Below are 4435 nucleotides of genomic sequence, written 5' to 3' on the forward strand. Positions count from 1 at the left end.
ACATGTGCTTTCCTATCTATCATTTTCTCTGACTTTTGAAATTTTGTAATTTAAACTTTAATTTCCAGTGTTAAAATGAATTTTTCTTGAAATGCCTAGAGTGGAATCCCCTTTCCTGTATAAACCTTGACTAATCGTCTACCCAAAGCTCCTTAGATATAAAGATCTCTGTATTCTATTAAATCAACAAGGCATGCTGTATGTGCTGCTAGAGTTGAGGAAAAAGACAGAAAGAATGCAGATGATCCTGGCTGGTATCTTCCACCAAAACCTTAAACCCAAGATAATACAAAACACTCTCTGAAGATGGAGACTCAGGATGAACAACTGGGGCAGTCCAGCCTCACACATTAGTTTCCCTGTATAGTTTATGTTGTGTTTTGTAACACTGTGAGAGGAGTATTGAAACTCTGTTGCCAGTAATTAGTTGCACCAGCTTCAGGCTGTTGGCTGCTGATGTTAAGAGTAAAATCTGAAATCCCACTGCCACTGAACCTCCATGAAACTCCAGTGTGCAAAGTGAATGCATAATAGGTCAACAACTTAGGGTGTTCCCTGCTTTCCACTGATACCAGTTTAAATAATTGCTAATGTTGTGACTTGCTTAGCAAGTTGTGGTGACTCTGCCTCCTACAGATGCAGAAGAAAGATGGAGGCTGGGTCAACTGAATGTCACATCTGGAACACGAAATTGCAAAAATAATAAATATATATACAATTAATCGTGTTATAGGATTACTTCCCTAAATGGCCAGGCAGTACTGATCACACTTGTTAAGTCAATTCCTAGTGTACTCCTTCCTTACTTAGGAGCCAGAGCAGTAGAGTCCCAGGAGCTGAGGGAGTTCCTCATGTCTATGCTGTGTCCTGACTAAAACTGTCTCCTGTACAGGATACACCCTTTCTATTAGTAAGTCCTCAGAGAAGTGAGCTGTGCTCTGTGAAACATGCAAATCAACTGCAAGGATTACTTATCTCAATGTCACTGCACAAGCTCAGTGTCTTGCAGGTGTCCATTGACTGATAAGGCAGCATACATGCGCCTACACAGAATGCCTTTCTAACTGGATGCAACAAGACAGAATTGCTTAGTGTCCTGTGAGTAGAGCACTCTTTTGCTCTCTTTATGGCTGATGACCCGCATTCTTTCTGGGTTTTCCTTCTAAGACCAGGGCTGTCAGAGTAACACATATCAGAAACTACAGGAAGTTTTAGAAGCATCTTGTATTTGGTAACAGTGCAAATTATTGAAGCCAGATAGTGTTCCTTGTTGGTCTGATTCCCTGGAGACCTTGATATCAAAAATCATGTAGCTACTAACCAGAGATGCACTGACGTATAAGCACAAAAAATTAGAGATAATAGATAGATAGACAGATGATAGATAAATTTTTAAAGAAACAAAATTTAAAAAGTGTAAATTTAATACATGAAAATAATTTCCTTCTTTGCAAAGAGACTCCAGTCATTGGGTGTATTGCATTGCTAACATGTCTTCTCCAGACATGAGAGTGTCATCTCCATATCTGAGTTTTCTTTCTCACTTTGTCCATCTAGGCCAACCAATATCAGGGTGTGCACCCTTCACATCTTAAAAGTCTCAGCTACTCTATAGCTTCATGTATTTTACACATTTCCACGTTGGATATTCCTTGAGTTTGTTGCATTAGTATTCATGCTTTAAATCACTCTTTACCGAAGTTTTTCTCTTTGAAAAGCTGAGGTGTTCTCTAGATCAAGTGACCACCTCTGCCCTTGACATTATTCCTTTCCATAAACCTGCATATGCCCACGTCAGCAGTCTCTTTCCATTTTTAAAAGAAACCAGCTCTTAATCAGTGAAATTAAGGCATTTGATCCAAGCAGCTTTAGGAGAAAAAACATGCAATAAAGTGAAGGGGGCTCAAAGTATTTCACAGGGTATTGGAGCCCCTCATGGCATGTGAAGGGCATCATTGTTGTGGGGTGGAGAGGAAATCCAATGGGGTGTTGAAACTGTAGTGGGAAGAGGAGGATGTCCTTACATGTGAGTGCAGGATGAAGAACATCTCCCTCCCACTAGTGCAGGATGTCGCAGATGGAGCAGGATGAGCAGGGCATTCACATGGGGTAGAGGTTGCTGGTGCTAGTGTCAGACACCAGAAAGGCTCTGACATGTGAAGGGCACCCATGCAGGGCCAAAATTCACGGTAGGGTAGGAGAGGTATTAGGGCTAATGTTGGTGTATGGGACATGGGAAGAAAATCAACTGCAGTAAGCGTTTATTTTCAGGACAACAGAAGATTAGTGTTACACAAATAGGTTGATTAAATAGATCAATGCACTGAAAAGAATTTGAACCAAAGTATTCTTGGAGAAAATTTAAATATATATATAACAAAGAGGATACTGGAATAAACTCTGAATTTGAATTCTATATGTATTAGTGCAAATTAATGGTATTATATATTCAAAGATGATAATTAGATAATTTTGCTTGGAAGCAATTGTATAGCAGTCCTGATGAACACATTTGGAGCAGAGACCTTATTTTCTGAATACAATTTCTAAAGCATATAACCCATAATCCTTTGTGAAATGGCTGGTTTCAGATCTAAAACAGATGAAAAAAGAATATGAATCTATGCAGCTACTGCCAGAAACTGAACAAGTGCTCAGAGAATCATGGGGCAAAAACAGCAGACATGAATAATCAATATGAATGAGGCTTCCATTGGACAAATCTGGGAAACGTTGAATATAAAAATACGTATGATCATAAAATAGCATAACTATTGAGAAAAAGGTGATTCAGTAGATCCATATTTTGATTAAGAAAGAGACATTCAAGGAGCATCAAAGGACGTCTCCACAAACTAATTACTGTCAAAGAGAAACAGAGTGAAGGTACATTGAAAGCATCTGACAGACACCCCTTCACAAGGAATCAAGCTGATCATCATTTATAAGGAAGATAAAACCATGCACCACCCAATAGGATGCACTGAAAACACAACATCCCTTCTGGATATCCCTACCAAAGAAGCATTAGTAGAATTTAATCATGTAGAAAAGTCAAGTGAATCTAAATTGAGAGACAGTCTACAAATAACTAGTGTGTTATCTTCAAGAGGGACAAAATTATTAAATCCACAGAAAGAATGGAGAACTATCCCAGATGAAGGAAATCAGAGAGAAGTGCCACTAAAGGCAACACAGGAATCATTTTACTAAAGTACTTATTGGTACAGAGTTGTCAGAACATGAAATGCACATTGAGGATTGATGAAGTGATATGTGGATACTAAGTCACCGATTTCACAGCTGCATTTGGTTTATGCAGGACAATGTCTTAATTGTGGAAAATACATACTTAAGTGTTAGCCAGTAGGATTATGAGTTCATCAATTTACTTTCAAATGGTTTATAAAAATAAAGTAGTACACTGCACAATATTTGCAACCATAATATAAGTGTGAAATTGCTTCAAATTAAAAAAAAAATTATAGCAATGGCTGTTTTTAACAAGATTCCCAAGGTATTCTTTTTTTTTATCAATATTTTTAATTATGATATTGTGGGGCACAGTTAAGGGTTAGGTATACAAATACATTTCATTCAGGCACCCTGTTGATAAGAGGTGTTTCCTCATCCCCAGAAAGATATTTGCTACCGTTAATCCCATCTCCTTCTCCCCGCCCCCATAGTTTCCCACTACTGTCAGTCATTTTCTTATAGTATTGCATTGGATGTTCAAGGTCCATTATATGAGTGAGAACATGTGATACTCGGATCTTTGTTTCTGTGAGAGGTCACTCAGTATTATAGACTCTAGTTCCATCCAGGTTGCTGCGAAATTCATGATTTTTGATGACTGCATAGTATTCCATGGTGTATATGTACCACATTTTTTAAAATCCAGTCCTCTTTTGATGGGCAGCATGGTTGCTTCCAGGTTCTTGCTATTGTGAACAATGCTGCGATAAATATACGTGTGCAGGTATCTTTTTTAATAGAGTGATTTGAGTTCTTCAGGATATATTCCTGGTAGGGGGATTGCGGGATCATATGGGAAGTTGATATTTAGAGCTTTTAGGAATTGCCACACTGCTTTCCACAGAAGTTGCACTAGTTAAAACTCCCACCAACAGTGTAGAAGTGTTCCCTTTTTGCCACACCCTCTCCAGCAGCTATTAATTTTTGAGTTGTTGATAATTGCCATTCTGACTGGAGTTAGGTAGTATCTCAGTGTGGTTTTGATTTGCATCTCCCTGATGATTAGTGAGGTTGAACATTTCTTCATGTGTCTGTTGACTGCTTGGATGTCTTCCTTTATGAAGTATCTGTTCATATCTTTTGCCCATTTTATAATGGGGTTGTTTGTTTTTTTCTTTTCAGCACATTTGAGTTCCTTGTAGATCCAAGATGTTAAGCCTTTGTCAGACCTGGCGTTGGG

Source organism: Carlito syrichta, unplaced genomic scaffold, assembly GCF_000164805.1.
Source record: "Carlito syrichta isolate Samal-C Ts95f unplaced genomic scaffold, Tarsius_syrichta-2.0.1 Scaffold14940, whole genome shotgun sequence".
NCBI lineage: Eukaryota > Metazoa > Chordata > Mammalia > Primates > Tarsiidae > Carlito > Carlito syrichta.